General features: G+C 39.4%; 1 pseudogene; it reads right to left on the bottom strand.

Annotated features, from left to right (window-relative positions):
* Positions 1 to 13040: 13040 nt before the first annotated feature.
* On the bottom strand, positions 13041 to 14712 carry LOC104112694 (uncharacterized; annotated as a pseudogene).
* Between the last annotated feature and the right edge of the window lie 6694 nt (positions 14713 to 21406).

Genomic DNA, 21406 nt, shown 5'->3' with positions numbered 1-21406 from the left:
CGTGAGAATCAAATTAGTCATCCCCAATTTTAGTACCCTATTCCAAGCTAAACCCACCCACCTACCCAAATGAGAAAAAAAAAAAGCGAAATATATAAACGGCCTCTTTAAGTTGTCCCCGACGATCAGTTAGACATCTTATCTGAGCCATTTTCAGCTAGACACTTCATTCATTCACAAAAGAAGATCAACTAAACACCTGACCCTGTTAGCCCTCATCGCGTGAAATGCACTCTCTGGGATGCGAGTTGCCTATCTAAAATTAGGTTTATCTTTTTCTTTTCATAAAAACAATTTGGATCCCTCCCCCCCCCCCCCCACCCCAATTTCACCTTCTTCTTCAAATCTTTTCCACCAACCTCCAACTTAAACCACCATTATAACACGCCAATGAAAAATACACAAAAAATACTCACCTTAAACTACCATTTCTTATAATACCATTTAAGAAAATTACAAGTCAAGTAGGACCTTCGACTCCACCATTAGATACCAATAGGGGAAAATTTTTCAATTAATTTCACCCACTTCCGTTCTCCCTTTAATCGAAGTAAAAGCGGAAGGAGATGTAATTTCTGCTACTAGTTAATAACAAAGATGAGAAGGAGAATACTTATGAATTTCAGCATATTCTCATCTACTTGAATTTCAAACTGAAAAATCATAGAAAATCCTCTATGTAAAAAATCATAAAAGATTGAAGATAAAGGAAATATCCATTTCTGCACTCGCACATGGATGTCTCTTTCTTCCGCCATTGTTGAGCACAACAAAAGAATTTGAGATGATAAAAGGAGATATTGGTTGGTGACTAGGGAGGAGATACGGTCGAGCTTGTGTGGTGCTTAAGGTTCTTGGCTGAAACGAAGGAATTACATTAGTGTTTGGATTTTAGTGTTTGGTGGAGAAACGTTGATGAGTGGTATAGTAGCAGTGTTTTACGGTGGCTGGAGAGAGTGACTCAAGGTGGTTTCATGGTGATTTTGGGATAGCCCCATTGGCGAAGATCCAATGGTGCTTTTAGTGAAGCCAACGGCTATTGGAAAGAAGAAGATTTAATTTCTATTTTTTTAATAATAGCATTTGTTTTAAAAATCCACGTGTCATTTAATTATTGGTCTGTTTGACACATTATCAGCGATTGTAACTCACGCATGAGGTTTATTGGATTCGATGTTTAAAACATATACCTTTGTGAATGAATGAAGTGTCCGGCTAAAAATAGGCTTAGTTGAGGTGTCTAACTAATTTTTGGTGACAACTTTAAGGGGTCGTTTATGTATTTCGCCAAAAAAGAAAGAAGCCAAAGGGTTGAAGAATTCTCCTATATAAGAAGTGCGGTAGAAATAGGTGAAGCTAACAGGACTTCATTGACATGCCTGCTTAAATAGTGGGGTTATTGTCACGACCCAAAATAAATCCGTCTTAATGACGCCTATCATGGTACTAGGCAAGCCGACTACTCAGACATTTCCAATACTTTAAAACTTGAAAGATATGAAAATAACTTAATTAAAGGAATTTTTTATAAAAGCATGATAGGAAGTCATAACTCAATACATAATCTCTCCCAAAATCGGGGTGTCACCCAGTATATGAGCATCTACATCAAGATATAGTCTGGTACATCGTTTAGAAAATAAAATTAAAATAAATAACATGAAAGATAAGGGAGGAGAGTCAAGGTCTGCGAACACCAAACAGCTACCTCGATGATCTCCAAATTACCCGACTCCGCAATCAATGACCGCCATGCCCGGAAATGCCTGAATCTACACACGAGGTGCAGGGTGTAGTGTGAGTACAACCAACTCAGTAAGTAACAAGACTAACTATTGGACTAATAGTAGTGACAAGCTCAGCAGGTACAGTTCGATATAGAATTAACAATACAGAAATGTAGGCTTGCTTTCCAGTTTAACAGATAAACTCAATACAAGTAAATTAGATCAACTCAGAATGATATGAGGAATGTGACATCTCTCTATCTACATGCCAAACTACATGCTGTATGGGATGCACTACAATGGAAGTCTCGTGAACTCACACTCTCAAAATACTATATCACTCAGTACTGTATATGGCCAATCCAGCCCAGAGAAGATCCATCCCTCAATATAAAGATCAACTACCAATCAGTCACTCAGTACTATATGGGCCAATCCAAGCCAGGTAAGATCCATCCCTCAATATAAATAATTAGGCAAGATCCATGCCTAGGAAAGATCCATTCCTCAATATAATATCAACTGCGCTCATTGTGGGTGTGCAGACTCTGGAGGGTCAGATCCAGCCCAAGCGATATAATAAGCCAGATCCAGACATAAATCAATAAAAATATGCTGTGACATGTAGCCCGATCCCAAAAATATCACACAAAATCAGGCACTCGGCCTCAGTCAGTCATTAATCTCTCCGGTCTCTCGGGCTCACAATGTCATAAAAATTAGTCCGACATGATAATATGATGTATCAATAATTGGCAACAGAGACTGAGATACAATATACCATGATAGATGTGACTGAGTACATAATTATATATTAAACAAGTAATTTCAACAGCAACCTGACCTCTGTGCGTCCCAAAAAATATCGGCACCTGGCCTAAGCATGATTTTAATAAGAGTCTCAGCTTAATTTCTCTAACATGTGGAGGATATGTGGGTATTGATATGATTATTTGATTATGCAACTCTACGGGAACAATTAAGTCACAATTTCTATGGTGCACGCTCACATGCCCGTCACCTAGCATGTGCGTCACCTCCATACCAATCGTATAACACGTAATTCAGGGATTTATACCCTCAGAACCAAGTTTAGAAGTATTACTTACCTCAAACCTTGCAAATCTCTACTCCAACACGCCCTTGCCTCGCGAAACAACCTCTAAATGCCTCAAATCTAGCCACATACAGTTCGATACAATCAACACGGGCTAAAGGAATCAATTCCATAAGAAAATGCTAATCTTTTAATCAAAAAGTCTACTCAACAACCGGCCCCCCGGACCTACGTCTCTGAATCCAATAAAAGTCACAAAATCCGAACATCCATCTAACCACGAGTTCAACTATATCAAATCTACTAAAATCTGACACCAAATTTCCACCCAAAACCCCAAATCAAACTCTCCAAATTCCTAGCCTCAAATTCCCAAATTCCACCTTAAATACACATAAACTAGTTGGAAAATTCAATGGGGAAACAAGATTATTGATTAAAAATGAACACAAGGGACTTACCTTAAGAAACCCCTCGAAAATCCTCTCAAACATCGCCTAATCCCGAGCCTGAAATGTTCAAAATGAAAACAAATCGCGAACCCTTGAATTTAAATGTTCTCCCCAGCCTTTTCACTTCTGCGGTACCGCTTTTGTGGTCAACCATCCGCATCTGCGGAGGCCACAAATGCCGACCAATCGCTTCTGCGGGTGCGCATATGCGCAAATCGTCCGCTTCTGCGGACCAGCCTCTCCAAGCTCTCTTCCGCTTCTGCGATCCTCCATGCACAAGTGCGAGTCCGCACCTACAGAATTCTTTATGCACCTACAATACAACCAAGGCCATACCAAATTTCGCTCCTACACCACTCCAGCTGCACCTCTGGCATCGCACCTGCGGCCAACCCCATGCAGGTGTGATCACACCAGAGAACTCCCAGCTTCGACAATGCACTAAGCCCCATTTTCGATCCGTTAACCATCCGAAATAAACCCGAGGCCCCCGGGACCTCAATCAAATATACCAACAAGTCCTAAAACACATTACGAACTTAGTCGAGCCCTCAAATCACCTCAAACAACATCAAAAACACAAATCACACCCCAATCCAAGCCTATTGAAACTAAGGAAATTCCAACTTCTACAAACGACGCCGAAACCTATCAAATCACGTCCGGTTGACCCCAAATTTTGCGCACAAGTCACAAATGACACCACGGACCTACTCTCACTCCCAAAACTCCAATCCAAGCCCAATAACCACAAAGTACGCTCTTGGTCAAATTTCCAATTTTTGCCATTTCAAGTCTAATTCAACTATGGACCTCCGAATCACTATCCGGACATGCTCCTAAGTCCAAAATCAACTAACAGACCCAACAGAACCTCCAAAAATCTATTTCGGAGTCGTTTACTCATAAGTCAACATCTGGTCAACCTTTTCAACTTAAGCTTCTAATTTTGAGACTAGGTATCTCAATTCATTCCGAAATCTCTCCGGACCCAAATTGACTACCTCGACAAGTCACATAATAGCTATAAAGCACAAAATGAACAGTAAGTAGTGGAACGGGGCTACAACTCTCAAAATGACTGGCCGGGTCATTACATCCTCCCCCTCATAAATAAATGTTCGTCTTCGAACGAGTCTAGAAATATACATGGAGTGTCGAATAGGCATTGATATCTGCTCCGCATCTCCCGCTCGGTCTCCTAACTAGCCTCCCCAACTGGCTGACCTTTCCACTGCACCTTCACTGAAGCTATGTTCTTTGACCTCAACCTTCGAACCTGCCGATCTAAAATGGCCACTGGCTCAATATCATAAGTCAAATTACCATATAACTGAACCGTGCTGAAATCCAAAAAATGAGACGGATCGCCGACATACTTCCGGAGTATAGAAACATGAAACACTGAATGCACACTCGACAAACTAGGTGGCAAGGCAAGCATGTAAGCCACCTATCCAATCCTCTGAAGTACCTCAAACGGTCCAATATACCGAGGGCTCAACTTTCCCTTCTTCCTGAACCTCATAACACCCTTCATAGGTGAAACCTTGAGCAGTACATTCTCCCTAACCAAGAAAGCAATATCAGGAACCTTCCTATCGGCGTAACTCTTCTGTCTGGACTGTGCCGTGCGAAGACAATGCTGAATCAATTTAACCTTATCCAAAGTATCCTGCACCAAGTCAGTACCCAATAGCCTAGCCTCCCCAGGCTCAAACCAATCCACCGGAGATTGACACAGTTTCCCATACAAAGCCTCATACAGAGCCATCTGAATGCTCGACTGGTAGCTGTTGTTGTAGGAAAACTACGCAAGCGGTAGAAACTAATCCCAAGAACCCCCGAAATCAATAACACAAGCGCTTAGCATGTCCTCCAATATCTGAATAGTGCGCACGGACTGTCCGTCCGTCTGAGGGTTAATATTGTACTCAACTCAACCCGGGTGCCCAACTCTCATTGCACGGCTCTCCAAAACTGCGATGTAAACTACGTGCCCCGATCTGGAATGATGGACACTGGCACACCGTGAAAGCGAATAATCTCGTGGATGTAAATATCAGCCAACCGCTCTGAAGAATAAGTAGTCCCAACTAGAATGAAGTGCACAGACTTGGTCAGCCGATCCACAATCACCCAAATAGCATCGAACTTCCTCGAAGTTCGTGGGAGCCCAACTACAAAATCCATGGTGATTCGCTAACATTTCCACTCTGGAATCTCTAGCCTGTGAAGCAATCCACCCGGTCTCTGATGCTCATGCTTTACCTGCTGACAGTTAAGGAACCGAGCTACAAACCCCACTATATCTTTCTTAATTCTTCTCCACCAATAGTGCTGCCTCAAGTCCTAGTACATCTGCACTTGTACCCAGATGAATGGAATACCACGAACTATGGGATTCCTCAAGAATCAACTCATATAGCCCATCCATATTAGGCACACAAATCCGACCCAGCATTCTCAACACCACCATCCCCAATAGTAACATCCATGGCATCACCATGCTGAACCGTGTCCTTAAGGACAAGCAAATGAGGATCATCATACTGGCGCTCTCTGATGCGATCATATAAGGAAGACCGAGAAACCACACAAGCTAGAACCCGGCTGGGCTCTGAAACATCTAATCTCACGAACTGGTTGGCCGAGACCTGAACAGCAACTGCAAGAGGTCTCTCACCAATAGGAATGAATGCAAGGCCACCCATACTCACCGCCTTTCTACTCAAGGTATCATCCACCATATTGGCCTTCCCGAGATGATACAGAATGATAATATCATAGTCCTTTAGTAGCTCCAACCATCTTCGCTGCCTCAAATTTAGATCCTTTTGTTTGAACAAGTGCTGGAGACTCTGATGATCTGTAAATACCTCACAAGACACACCATAGGGATAGTGCCTCTAAATCTTCAATGCATGAACGATGACAGTTAACTCCAAATCATGAATAGGGTAGTTCTTATCATGGGGCTTCAACTGACGCGAAGCATAAGAAATCAATCTACCCCCTGCATCAAGACACACCCAATACCAATCAGAGAAGAATCACAATACATTGTACAAGAACTAGAGGCTGAAGGCAAAACAAGAATTGGAGCTCTGGTTAAAACAGTCTTGAGCTTTTGAAAGCTCTCCTCACACTCATCCGGCCTCCTGAAGGTAGCACCCTTTTGGGTCAATTTGGTCAAAGGCAATGCAATAGACGAGAAACCCTCCACGAAGCGACGATAATAATCGGCCAAGCTGAGAAAGCTCCGAATCTACGTAGTTGAGGATGGTCTGGGCCAACTCTGAACTGCCTCGATCTTCTTTGGATCCACCTAAACCCCCTTACTGGAAACCATGTGCCCCAAGAATGCCATTGAGATAAGCCAAAACTCACATTTAGAGAACTTGGCATAAAATTTCTCCTCCCTTGACCGATGCATCACAACCCTCAAATGTTGGGCATGCTCCTCCTGGCTACGAGAGTACTCCACGATATCATCAATGAATACTATGACAAACGAGTCGAGATAAGGTTGAAATACATGATTTATCAGATGCATGAATGCTGCTGGGGCGTTGGTCATCCCAAAAGATATTACAAGGAACTCATAATGATCATGACGAGTCCTGAATGTTGTATTTAGAATATCCAAGTCCCGAATCTTCAACTGGTGATACCTAGACCTCAAGTTGATCTTAGAGAACACTCTCGCTCCCTAAAGCTAGACAAATAGATCATCAATGTGCAGCAAAGGATACTTGTTCTTGATCATAACTTTGTTCAACTTCCTATAATCGATGCACATCCTCATAGTACCATCCTTCTTCTTCACAAACAGGACCGGTACACCCCTAAGCGACACACTTGGTCTAATAAATCCCTTATTAAGAAGTTCCTGAAGTTGCTCCTTCAATTCCTTCAACTCAACTGGTGTCATACGATACGGGAGAATAGAAATGGGCTGAGTGCCCCGCACCAAGTCAATACCAAAGTCAATATCCCTGTCGGCAGCATGCCCGACAGGTCTGCAGGAAACACATCCGAAAAATCTCGCACCACCGGAACACAATCAATAGTAGGAGTATCAGCACCAACATCCCTCACAAAGGCCAAATAAGATAAACAACCCCTCCCAACCATCCGCTATGCTTTCAAATATGAAATCACACTTCTTGGAACATAGTCTAGAGAACCTCTCCACTCAATCCTTGGCAACCCTGGCATCGCTAACGTCATGGTCTTAGCATGACAATCCAGAACAGCATGATATAGAGACAACCAATCCATACCCAAGATAACATCGAAATCAACCATACTGAGCAATAAAATATCAACTCTAGTCTCCAATCCCCCAATAGTCACTACACATGAACGATATGTACAGTCCACCACAATAGTATCACCCACCGACGTGGATACATGAACAGATAAAACAAAGGACTCACGGGGTATATCTAGATAACTAGCAAAATACGATGATACATACGAATAAGTGGAATCAGGGTCAAATAATACAGAGGGATCCATATAGCATACTGAGACAATACATGTGATCACTTCATCTGAAGTAGCAGCTTCTGGTCTGGCAGGAATAGTATAGAATCGGGCCCGACCGCCATCTGATCGGCCTCCCCCTGTAGGGTGACCTCTAGCTGCCTAGGCCCCACCCCGAGTTTGTTGGGCAGGTGATGAAGTAACTGGTGCTGAAGTCGTGGAATTACTCTTCTGCTAAACTGAACCTCCGGTAAGGCAGGGACAGAACCTCTTCACATGACCCAACTCTCCACACTCGAAACATCCCCTCTTGATAAATAGCGGCAAGTACTGAGGCAAACCACGGGAACTAGAATAACTGTCAGAAGAACCTGGTACAGATGAACCCTGAACTGATGGTGCACGAGATGAACTCTAAGCTGGAAGAGCACTAAGAGATGACTGGCCCGGGCGGGCACTGTATGAACCATGGCTAGATGATGCACCACGGTGAACTGGATGAGCCGTCTGAGCGGGCCTATAAGGACGACCCCTGTTGTGGTAAGACTGCCCCCAGAATGAACACCACTAGGACCACCCGAACCTCGAGGCCTCTTGGCTTCCCTCTCCTCACGCTCCTGACTACGGACCATCTCTATCTGCCAAGCAATATCAACCACTCGTCAAAGATAGCACTAGATACCCTCTCCCGAGTCATAAGCAACCGCAACTGATATGTGTGGCCATCAATAAACCTTTTAATTCTCTCTCTATCAGTGGGAACCAACCAAACTGCGTGACGGGCCAACTCAAAAAACCTCATCTCGTACTGGGTCACAGAGATGCAATCCTTATGTAGCTGCTCAAACTGTCTGCGCAGCTCCTCCCTGCGAGACTGTGGCATGAACTTCTCCAAGAAGAGAACAGAGAACTCACGCCATGTAAGTGGTGCTGTACCGACTGGCCTGCGCCTCATATAAGCCTCCCACCATCTGAAGGAGGCCCAGTAAACTGAAAAGTAGTGAATGAGACCCCATTGATCTCTAGAATACCTGTCGTGCAAAGAATCTGTTGGCACCTATCCAAAAGGTCTAGGGCATCCTCAGACTCAGCCCCACTGAATGATGGAGACTGGAGTCCACTAAATCTCTCTAGTCTCCTCTTCTCATCATCAGTCTTAACGGGACCCACCTGGGCCTGAGCAGTTACGACCGGCTGGGCTAGGGATACCCCCGGTGTTTGAAGTCCCTGCACCACCTGCTCTGAAGTACGGGCGGCGGGAGTCTGGGTACTTCCCCTAACCTGAGAAGTGGCTGCTGCGGCTGGTATAGAAACTTCCTGGGCAAGGCTGGTGCACACAGTCAAAATCTGAGACAAAGCCTCCTGAAGGCCTAGAATCATAATGGGCACAGGTAGTGCATGTGCTAGCCCCACTGGCTCAACCATAGCTGGTACCTGCTCTTGAGCTGGAGCAACTGGTGGATCTGCAGGTGCCGCACTAGCTGCTGTACGAGCTGCACCCCTGCCCCACTGCCTCTCGTGGCCCTAACTGGTGGTACTGGTTGATATCCATCCTGACAGGTAGTACGTGTCCTCACCATCTATGAGAGAATAGAGAAACAAAGGTTTAGTGACCGGAATCAACAAATCTGCACGACAAGAATACAAGAATGTGATATTTCCTAAGGGTTCAGCAGCCTCTCGAAGATAAGTATAGACGTCTCTATACCGATGCGCAAGACTCTACTAAACATGCTCATGACTCGCGAGACCTATGTAACCTAGGCTATGATACCAACTTGTCACGACCAAAAACAAACCCGTCGTGATGGCGCCTATCATGGTACTAGGCAAGCCGACTACTCAGACATTTGCAACACTTTAAAACTTAAAAGATATGAAAACAACTTAATTAAAGGAAATTCATTAAAAGTAGGATAGAAAGTCATAACTCAATACATAATCTCTCCCAAAATCGAGGTGTCACCGAGTACATAAGCATCTACATAAAGATATAGTCTGGTACACCGTCTAGAAAATAAAATTGAAATAAATAACATGAAAGATAAGGGAGGAGAGTCAAGGTTTGCGAATGCCCAATAGCTACCTCGATGATCTCCAAACGACCGAACTCCTCAATCAACGACCGTCGTTCCTAGAAATGCCTGAATCTGCACACGAGGTGTAGGGTGTAGTGTGAGTACGACCAACTCAGTAAGTAACAAAACTAACTATTGGACTGAAAGTAGTGACGAGCTCAGCAGGTATAGTTCGATATAGAATTAATAGTATAGAATTGTGCTTTCCAGTTCAACAGATCAACTCAATACAAGTAAATTAGATCAACTCAGAATGATATGAGGAATGGGGAATCTATATATCTACACGCAAAAGTACATCCTATATGGGATGCACTACAATTGAAGTCTCGTGAACTCACACTCTCAAAATACTATATCACTCAGTATTGTATATGGCTAATCCAGCCCAGGAAAGATCCATCCCTCAATATAAAGATTAACTAATAGTCAGTCACTCAGTACTGTATAGGGCCAATCTAACCCAGGGAAGATCTATCCCTCAATATAAATAATTAGGCAATATCCATGACCATGGAAGATCCATCCCTCAATATAATATCAACGACGCTCACTGTGGGTGTGCAGACTACGGAGAGGCAGATCCAGGCATAAATCAATAAACATATACTGCGGCATGCAGCCCGATCCCAGAAATATCACTCAAAATTAGGCACTCGGCTTCACTCAGTTATTAACCTTTCCAGTCTCTCGGGCTTACTATGTCATGAAAATTAGCCCAACATGATGATATGATGTATCAATGGATGGAAATAAAGACTGAGATACAATATGCAATGATAAATGTGACTAAGTACATAATTATAAATTAAACAAGTAATTCAACAGCAACCCAAACTCTCTGGGACCCAAAACATATCGGCACCTAGCCTAAGCTTGATTTTAACACGAGTCTCAGCTCAATTTCTCTAACATGTGGAGGATATGTGGGTATTGACATGATTATTTGATTTATGCAACTCCACGGGAATAATTAAGTCACAATTTTTGTGGTGCACGCCCGTCACCTAGCATGTGCGTCACCTCCATACCAATCGTATAACACGTAATTCAGGGATTTATACCCTCAGAGCCATGTTTAGAAGTGTTACTTACCTCAAACCGTGCAAATTTATACTCCAACACACCCTTGCCTCGCGAAATGGCCTCCAAATGCCTCGAATCTAGTCAAAAATAGTTCGATACAATCAACACGGGCTAAAGGAATCAATTCCATAAGAAAATGCTAAGCTTTTAATTAAAAATCAAAAAGTCCACACAAAAGCCGCCCTCGGGCCCACGTCTCTGAATCCAATAACAGTCACAATATCCGAACACCCATCCAACCTATACCTATTAATCGGGCCGGGCCAGGCCAGCCCAATAACAACCCGATTCGACCCGGTTCAACTCGGGTCAGCCCGGTACGCTAGCGGGTGGGACGGGTTGGGTGAGGGTTGGGGGGAGGGGAGAGCCGGGCTTGAATGAATATTGTTTGGTAATTAGTGCCCCGGAACCCGGCTAGCCCGATTACCCTTTGTCGGGTTTTTACCGGGCTACAGCCAGGTCCAGCCCGGTTACCGTTGTCAATTTTTTTAAAATGTTTTGACCATTGCCAACGGTCAAATTCAAAAATGACCGTTGGGCAACGGCCATCTTTTACAAAAATAGCCATTTCGGCCTACCCTCTTAAGAAAATAGCCCCCACCCCTAATAATTGATAATTTATAATTTTAACCTTTTAAAAACTATAAATTTACCCCCTTCTTCTTCATTGTTTTCTCACAATTTGCTCTCTTACTACTCTAATTCTCTCTCAATTCTCTCTTGATAATATTGCTTATTGCTCTTAAATTTTCATTTACTTATTATTTCAAGTTTCATCAAATATTTACTTTAGTCACTACAAAATTATAACTACCAAATATCAAGTATTCAAGTGAAGTGTGGTATCAATATTCAATATCATCAAATATCAAGTATCAGTCTATCAACTGAAGCTTGATATAATATTTAGTGGGGCATCAGAAATCCCAGTATACTCGTTCCATCTCTTTCTCTTCTTTGATGTATATTTTTATTTTATTATTTAGAATTATTAATTTAATTTCTTAGTTTAATTTACATAATGGATATATTTAGAGCAGCTAAAAAAGGGTGTACCAGTAGGGGTGATAGTAGTAAGAGTAAAACTTCTAAAAGAATCAAGAGGTGGTGTTAGTTCTTCTACTAGCTTTACACATATTTCTGAAAGTTCACATGAAAATTTAAATGTAAATTATGAGCAACTTCAAGAAAATTATGCTATAGATGATAATTTAGATGATATTCAATCACGTGATAATCTTGAAACACTACCTGGTAATGCTAGTCAAATTTAAAATATTAGGGGTGAAGGTCGTGGTAATACAGGTAGGCCTCCTCTCCCTATTAAGAGGAATCGAAGATTAAGAAGTAAGTGTTAGAATTTTTTTTGAAAGACTAGAAGAAGATAAAAATTATGTAAGATGTCAAATTTGTAAGGAAGTTTATAAACATGAGACCGAAGGTAAGGTAGGGGGAACGGGTCAATTTCGTAGGCAAATAGTAGATAACCACCCTATTACATGAGGTGCTGATGAGGAAGGTGGGCAACAAAAGTTTAACCTTGATACTGGCGATTTAATGGGTAAATACGATATAGTGAAAGATCAGGAAGAATTAGCTAAAATAATTATTTTAGGTGGTTTACCTTTTAGTTTTATTGCTTCACCATATCTTGTTACTTATATTCAAAGAATTTATAACCCTTTGTTTAAAAGTATTCCTAGAAGTACTTGTACAACTGATATCTTTAGGCTTTTTGGACAATATCAGACATATATCTGTTATTTGTTCGTGAGTGTTTCTTGTAGAGTTTCTCTTACTTCTGATATTGGTGGTGTTGTTAATGGAAATGATTATTTGACTGTTATATGTCATTGGATAGATGATAATTTTTGTATGCAAAAACATATTATTACTTTTAAATATGATGAAGATCAAAGTCATCCTGGTGCATTTATAAGTAATACTATCTATGAAGTTGCTATATTTTACAATCTTTCAGAAAAAGTTTTGTGTATGTCATTTTTATTTATTTATCCTTTATTTTTATTTTATTTTTTTGCCACAAAGGGTCATTCTTCTGGTTTCTAATGCATTAGAATTCAGGCAGACAATACTTTGTGAGTGTGCCATTGGAAACACGACCATTAATTATCTAAAACACAATATGTTCTAAAAACAGGATTTAAATTAGGCTTGTTTACCACGTCTCTACAAGTACAAAATCTTCCCAACAAGTACTCCTGCTAAAAGCAAGTTGGGTATTTTTGTTCTTCCAAACACCCAAGAGGCTAAGACAAACAAGAGCAAGAAGGAATATCTTTTTCCTTGCCAATGATCTGGCTATCAAGAAAGAATTGTGGCCCTTAAGACTTGCAGTAATAGCACCAAAAATTACAGCTTCTATCAGGAAGTGAAACCAATTTGTTCTCATGTAAATCATGCAAACGTCTTATTGCACAGCAATCAAGCAAAATGGGAGGCCCGGGCTTAAATGACAGTAGCTAACTTCACAGTCTGAGCTTGGTGCTACTTGATTTACTCTGCGATGCTATTTTTCTAGTCACCCCACGTTGATGTACCACCCAATCCAATTTCATCACTTACTGATGACAAATGAAGAGCAGCAGCACCAGTTACCAGATTCTTGTTCCTCTTTTTCTTTTTTGGGAACGTAACCAAGCCTGCAGCCGCATCAACATTTTGGAGTGTGTTGTGATTAACGCCCTTCCGACTGCTAGTCAATGGATCTTCTGATGAATCAGGACCAAAAAGATCTGCAAAAGGAGTTTCTCCATCGTCAATGGCACTTGCTTTATGTTGTTTAGCCTTCTTACTAGACTTTTTAGCTGGTTCCTTATCCCCGACGGTAGTATCATTTTTGTTGGTTGATGCTTTCTCCTTCAAAACTTCACTCTTCTGTTTTTTGCGCTTTTGTTACTCTCTTGTGCCAAGTTCAACGAGTGGTATCCCCACGTCATAATTGGTTCTTTTTTCTGTTTGCACCAACTCCTTTCTCTTACGATCAGAAGCGGCATTATCAAGATGACCACTTTCATTTTCACCATCGACTCTCCCACCCTCTTCCTTTTTCACGGCATTTTCAATAGGTTTAGCATTGAGAATCTGCAAATTTGCAGCTGTTTCATGATCTTTTTGGCCAAAGCTTCCTTTTCAGCAATGGGGTTCCCTTGTAGGTTTAAGTTTTTCAAGTTAACCAATGAAGACAGCACCTTCAAATCTGACCACTTCATGATCACATTGTTTCCGATGTCTATGTTTTGTAGTTTTATATTAGAAGCCAACTCATTGGGAAGTGTCTTAATATCATTATGAGCAAGGCGTAGCTCCTTTAACTCAGTGCAGGATTTGACTGAAGAGTCAATACCTTGTAGCTGGCAATTAGAGAGAGACAATTTTGTGATTGAGTTAATTTTGGCCGGACTCTGCCCAATTCCAGATATAGGATTTCTAGAAAGGACTAATGTATTCAGCTCTTGGATTTTATCAAGCTTGCAAATCGAAAAAATGTCATTGTCATTCAAAATCAGTGCTCGCAAGTTCGCAAGACCACTGACCTCCTCCATAGATTTGAGCTTGTTTTTTCCAGCATTCAGTACAGTGAGTTTAATAAGCCCTTCAATCCCTTTCAAGCTCTGAAGTTTGTTTTGTACAACAGACAGCCACTTCAAATTCACACATAACTTGAACCCCTCTAGTGAAGTTAAATTATTAAAGCCAAGATCAAGCCTCTGCTAATTCTTGAACTCGCTCAAACACGAAAAATCAGAAAGAGCTTTGTGGGTAAGGGAAAGAGAAGTAATGGAGTTTGTGTATGTCATATGATAATGCTTCTAACAACAATTCTGCTATTACAATATTAAAATTGCATCTACACCCATCATTTCCTGAAATATTTCATGTTAGGTGTGCATGTCATATTTATAATTTAATTGTGAAGAGTGGCATTGAATTATTTAGAGATGAGATCACTTTAGTAAGAACAGCTATTGGTGTAATTCAAGGAAATAATAGAAGTGCTAGATTAAATGCATTTAAGGAAAAATGTGTACGATATGGACTAAAACCAAGACTCATGACTGAAATAATAGTTACTAGGTCGAATTATACTTATTTATTCTTAAGATGTTGTCATAAATATAAAATGCCTATAACTGAAGTTGCTAATTATCATTGTACCGATCCTAACCGTTTGTTAACGTCTAGAACTTGGGATGTCATTGAAGATGTTGTAAAACTTTTACAAAAAGTTTATGTAGCTACACTTGAGTTTTCTGGAACTTGTTATCCTACTATTGCAAATGGTTTAATTCATATTGCTGAAATTTCTCTTTTACTCCATAATTTGAAGAAGAAAGAAGGATATTTTTCTGTTGTTGAATCTATGCTAGATAAATTTAAGAAATATTTCTACCCAATTCCCCTTATTTACCTAATTGGTGCTATTTTAAATCCTTCTATCAAAATGGTCAATTGTCGCCAATTAATCACTGCTTTATATGTTTATATGAATATTGGACCAACTGAAACCCTTGATGTTGAAACTTGTATTTCTGATCTACACAAACATTTACAAACTTTATATAATTATTATGCTAACATTGTTGATGCTTCTACTGCTGTAGATGCAAATATTCCTTGAAGTTCAGTTTCAACATCTGCATCCGATGCTTTGGAGGATAATGATAGTTTTGAAGATTATTTGATTTGGTCTACACTAGGAGAGCATCAACAAACCAGTAGTAGGAACATTGATGAACTCCAATTCTACTTGCAAAAGTCACAGAGCCCCGCACAAAGAAATTTCTACCACTGGATTGGTGGAGGAGCAACTCAAATCAATTTCTTGTTCTTTCGGCAATGGCTTGGGACGCACTAAATGTGCCGATTTCAACAGTCGCCTCAGAGAGTGCATTTATCCAAGCAAGACAGCAACTAGGACATACTCGCCATTCATTGGGCAGCAACGCTTTGGAAATTTTAGTGTTCTTCAGAGATTGGATAGGATCAGAACGGCGAAATCAAGGGCGGGAAGAGGTAGATGAAGCGGAGGACAATGAAATTGGAGATGTAATGGTTTATGGTTCCGACTAAAGCAATGCCGGAAACCAAGACCCTCATGTTGAGATGGATGAATTTACAAAAATGCTGCAAAGCATGTGATGTACTATTTCTTATTTTTTATAATTATTGTAAACTTTTAATTTGCAAGTTCAGAAAAAAAATCAAAATAGAACTTGCAAATTAATTTGAAGTATTATTTATTATTCAATGAAAATATAAAACGAAAGCTTTGAAAATTCGATCCTTATATATTTTCTATTGGTCTTATTAAATAACTTTTTGTAGCCACTTACTTTTAAATTTCAATTTTAAAATTTTAAAATTCAAATATCAAATTTAAAACTTTAAAATTTAAAGTTTAAAGTTTAATTCTAAGCCTTAAAACTTTGCAAACACTTAAGTATCAATAACATTGAATAAAAAAAAATAAAATGTACTTCAAAAAAATAGTAACCTGGCCCAGGCTGGACCCGTTAAGCCCGAACCCGGACGGGCCCTAATTAGACCAAAATTTTCCAGCCCGGTACCAGCCCGTTTATCCATCCCACTACCAGCTCGGAACAATAACCGGGCGGGTTATTTGTTTTGTGTCCAGCCCGGACCAGCCCGTCCAGTTAACGCCTCTAATCCAACCAGGAGTCCAACCATACCAAATTTACCAAAATCCGACACCAAATCGCCATCCAAAACCCCAAATTAAACTCTCTAAATTTCTAGCCTCAAATTCCCAAATTCCATCTTAAATATATACAAACTAGGTGGAAAATTCAATGGGGAAATAAGATTATTGATTAAAAATGAACACATGGGACTTACCTCAAGAAACCCTTCGAAAATCATCTCAAAAATTGCCTAATCCCTTTCTGCACCTGCGATACACCCAAGGCCAAAACAATATCGCTCATGCGCCACTCCACCCACACCTGCGGCATTGCACCTGCGGCTAACCCATCGCAGGTGCGATCACACCAGAGAACTCCCAGCTTCAGCAATACACTAAGCCTCATTTTTGATCCGTTAACCATCCGAAATCAAACCGAGACCCCTGGGACCTCAATCAAACATACCAACAAGTCCTAAAATACGATGCGAACTTAGTCGATCCCTCAAATTACTTCAAACAACATCAAAAATACGAATTGCACCCCAATTCAAGCCTATTAAAACTAAAAAAAATTCAACTTCTACAAACGACACCGAAACCTATCAAATCAAGTCCAGTTGACCCCAAATTTTACACACAAGTCACAAATGATACCACAGACCTACTCCCACTCCCGGAACTCCAATCCAATCCCGGTAATCACAATGTCCGCTTTCGGTCAAACTTTCAAATTTCTAATTTTTACCATTTCAAGCTTAATTCAACTACGAACCTCCGAATCACTATCTGGACACGCTCCTAAGTCTAAAATTATCCAGCGAAATCGCCAAAACTCCATTTCGAAGTCTTTTACTCATAAGTCAATATCCGGTCAACCTTTTCAACTTAAACTTCCAACTTTGAGACTAAGTGTCTCAATTCATTCAAAAATTACTCCGGACCCGTACTGACTACCCCGACAAGTCACATAACAGATATAAAGCATAAAATAAGCAGTAAGTGGGGGAATGGAGCTAGAACTCTCAAAACGGCCGGTCGGATCGTTACAACTATTTTGGTAATTGTGCGTGAAAGGATTTTTTCTGACTGGTCCACATTAGTTAGTTACTATAGTTAGGGGTGCTCATAAAACCCGAAAAACCAAACCAAACCGAAAACTGAACCAAACCGACCAAAAATCCGATACTTTTTAGGTTTGGTTTGGTTTTTGTTTTGAATTTTAAAAACCGATCAAATTTGGTTTGATTTTGGTTTTAATAAAAAAGACCAAAAAAACCCGAACCAAACGGATTATAGAAGTAGCTATTTAAATTTATTATTACACCTATATATATGTATATTTTTATATAAAGTTTCAAAAAAAATTTAGTACATATTAGTCGTTTATATTTTTAGACTAGTTCTTTGCTATTATAATAATCTAATTCTTTGCTAGTTTGATTGGTATTTTTCTTTTGCTAAGTACAAGAATTTATTTCATGTTAAAAATAATCGATTTTTAATTGAGTAATTAAATTATTCATCATTATTTGATTCAATTATCATCAATACATCATGATAAATGATAGATTTCTCAAATAACAATTGGTTTGATAGTGTGATGTTGAAAATGTTGTCGCCGGAATATGTGTTTGATAGTGTATGTCTCATATCTAAGAAAAAAACCAATAAAAAACCGAAAAACCGACAAAAATCGAATCGATAAAAAACCGACTTAATTGGTTTGATTTGGTTTTAATATTTGAAGAACCGACTTACTTAATTTGATTTGTTTTTAGGAAAAATCGATCCAAACCGAACCATGAACACCCGTGACTTTAATTACTTTGTTGCATTTTTAGTGTGTAGACATCCTTACCTTTCGAATGCTCACATTCTGCTTTAATTTTGGTGGACCCGCTAAAACTGTGATCGCCACGTTAGCGGGAATAACCTTTAGAGAGGACAACTATAAGCTTACAAACTGATTTCTCCATTTTACAATTTACACAAACTTTATTGCAGCTCTTTAAATATTTGTAGTTTTGTTCGTACTTATTTTAGTTTAACCTCTTCCATACGAATGTGACTACTTGGTTTACATCATAGTAAACTTTTTGTATTTAATTCATTCAACACACAGTCATATGAGAAAATTTAAAATATTCAAGTCATTGTTAATCTTCATCCATTTTCAAATTGAATATCACTACATAATGGTGTATCAGGCAAACTAAAAAAACTAATTTTAAACGTAAAATAATTATTTTGTACATGCTTAAGCTACTTCCTAAACTCATTTCCCACTATCAATTCGTATAAAAAACATCTAAGGGACTAATTATGTATATTAAAAACTACAATTATATCTTAGGGTAACTACAACTATCACAATAATTTACGTGTGCTGTAAAACCTATTGTAATTGTGGATGTTCACTACTCTCACTACTTTCATCCTTGATGTAAATAACCCCCCACTACTCATCACTATTATGATTGTAACTCTTACACTTCCATAACCCTTCCCCATGATCTTCCCCTATGCTCAATTGTTAATGTCATGTTTAAGACAATCATTTTGTAACATTCCTATAGTATAAATAGAGCATGAAATGTGAGATGGATACACTTGAACAGTTGATGAAATAAGAAAGTTATCTCTTCTTCTCTTATTCTACTTATCTTCTTGTTTTATATTGTTACTTTGAGCTACATTTCTTAATACGCTATCAGCACGAAGTTGAGCTCTTTTCGTTGTTCAGAAAATAAAATTCCCTAGTCTTCAATTGGATCCAAGATAAGTAATGAAGATTTATGCCTTTTGGATAGTGCTACAACTCATACAGTATTAAGAGAAAAGAAATCTTTCTCTTATTTGTTATGAAAAAGGCCTATGTTATTACAATATCTGGTAGTACAAAGTTAATTGAGGGCTTTAGAAGAGCGGCCTTATTACTAACTGGAGGAACGATATTAACTATTAATAATGCATTCTATTGTAGTAAGTCTCAAAGAAACTTGTTGAGATTCAAAATTATTCACCAAAATGGCTACCATGTTGAGACCTCTAACAAAGAAAATATTGAATACCTTTATATTACTACAATAAAAGTGGGGAAAAAATGTGTGCACGAAAAATTACCTGCATTTTCTTCTGGGTTGTACCACACAAATATTGGTGTGGTTGAATCACATGCCATAGTAAACAAAAGGCTTACTACTTTTAATGATTTTATCATTTAGCATGACCGGTTGGGCTATCCAGGTTCTAACAAGATGCATAGAATAATAGAGAATTCAAATGGGCACACATTGAAGAGCAAGAAGATTCTTCAATTTAAGGAATTCTCTTATGCTGCTTGTTCTCAAGAAAAAATGGTTATTAAACCATCAGCAGCTAAAGTTGGGATTGAATCCCCTGCATTTCTGGAACGTATACAGGGTGATATATGTGGGCCTATACACCCTCCATGTGGACCATTCAAGTATTTTATGGTCTTGATAGACGCAACTACAAGATGGTCACATGTGTGCTTATTGTCAACTCGCAATATGGCATTTGCGAGATTGCTGGCCCAAATAATAAGGTTAAGAGTACAATTTTCAGATTATGCAATTAAGACAATTCGTCTTGATAATGCTGGTGAATTTACATCTCAAGCCTTTACTGATTATTGTATGGCCACTGGAATAAAAGTTGAGCATCCAGTTGCTCATGTTCATGCTCAAAATGGTCTAGCAGAATCGTTGATTAAACGCCTCCAATTAATAGATAGATCATTGCTAATGAGGACAAAACTTCCCCTTTCAGTGTGGGGACATGCTATTTTGCATGCAGCAGCACTTGTGCGCATAAGGCCAACCAGTTATCATGAAGTTTCCCCATTACAGTTGGCTTTTGGTCAGGAGCCAAATATTTTCCATCTAAAATTTTTTGAATGTGCAGCATATGTTCCAATTGCTCCACCACAACGCCCAAAGATGGCCCCCCAAAGAAGGTTGGGAGTATATATTAATTATGAATCTCCTTCTATTATTAAATATCTGGAGCCTATGACATGAGATTTGTTTACAGCCAGATTTGATGATTGACATTTTGATGAATTAGTTTTCCCAACATTATAGGGAGAAAATAAATAACTGGAAAAAGAAATAGATTGGAATATATTATCTCTATCTCATTTGGATCCTCGTACAAACCAATGTGAACAAGAAGTTCAAAAGATCATTTATATGCAAAATATTACAAATCAATTGCCAGATGCATTTACTAACCTTTCACGGGTTACTAAATTGCATATTCCAACTGCAAATGTTCCAATTTGAGTTGATGTCCCAGCTGGACAGTATTATAATGAAAATGAGTCTATGCCATGCCTTAAACGTGGTAGACTAATCGGTTCCAAGGATAAGAATCCCCGAAAAAGATAAGGAGCATATGATCAAGTTGATCATAACATGAAGGTAATTGCTCAATAGGAGAATAAAGACAGAACAATTGATAAGACCTCACAAGAGGTTCTAGTACCTGGAAATGATGAAAATGAAAAGATCTCAATAAGTTATGTCTCTATGGGAAAAAGGTGAAACCAAAATAACGTTATTGTTGACAACAGTTTTGCATATAATGTTGCAGTTGAAGTAATGCAACAAGATGAGGATCTTGAGCCAAAATCTGTCGATGAATGTAGGCAGAGAAATGATTGGCCAAAATAAAAAAATGCAATTCAAGCTGAATTGGCTTCACTCAAAAAGTGTGAAGTTTTCAGACCAATAGTCCGAATGCCTGAAGGTGTCAAGCCAGGGGGCACAAATGGATTTTTGTGTGAAAATGAAATGAGAAAGGTGACGTCGTAAGATATAAAG

This window comes from Nicotiana tomentosiformis, chromosome 12 (genome assembly GCF_000390325.3).
Source record: "Nicotiana tomentosiformis chromosome 12, ASM39032v3, whole genome shotgun sequence".
NCBI classification, from domain to species: domain Eukaryota; kingdom Viridiplantae; phylum Streptophyta; class Magnoliopsida; order Solanales; family Solanaceae; genus Nicotiana; species Nicotiana tomentosiformis.
This window is presented reverse-complemented; position numbering and strand designations above follow the sequence as displayed.